Genomic DNA, 404 nt, shown 5'->3' with positions numbered 1-404 from the left:
AGTTGCTAAGGTGGAATTAGGGATAAAAGATATTAGTCCTTTCTTTTGTCAGTGAATATCAATCCTGGAAAAAAAAAATGAGGTGAATATAGTAATTATGTTAAAAATAATGTCCCATCAACTTTTTAGTATCTTTATATTTTCTTCCTGGGCTGGCCATGAAAAAAAATAAAGGAAAAAAAAATTATGCATTGCCTTTTGCCAAAGACCTTTTGCGTACTTTTTAAATTTAAAAATGGGAAAGAAAGACTTTAAAAAGAATTAAAAAATATAATTTTCTAAGTATTAAAATTTCTTTATTGGGGAGAGATGGAAGGGGGTTTTATAAAATAACAAGAAAAAAATAGTAAAGGTAATAGTAAATAAAGGATGGGTTAATGGGCCCAAAATGACCCTCCCCAGTT

The 404-nt window shown here is 28.7% G+C and overlaps 1 protein-coding gene across 1 annotated transcript in view; it reads left to right on the top strand.

Annotated features, from left to right (window-relative positions):
• LOC119592384 (protein hairless-like) overlaps window positions 1-404 on the top strand; it is a gene marked incomplete in the record, with an annotated part of 17,298 nt that overhangs the window by 15,942 nt on the left and 952 nt on the right.

Source organism: Penaeus monodon, chromosome 30, assembly GCF_015228065.2.
Source record: "Penaeus monodon isolate SGIC_2016 chromosome 30, NSTDA_Pmon_1, whole genome shotgun sequence".
Lineage (NCBI taxonomy): Eukaryota > Metazoa > Arthropoda > Malacostraca > Decapoda > Penaeidae > Penaeus > Penaeus monodon.
Note: the sequence above shows the minus strand (reverse complement) of the source record. Positions and strands in the feature narration are given on the sequence as shown.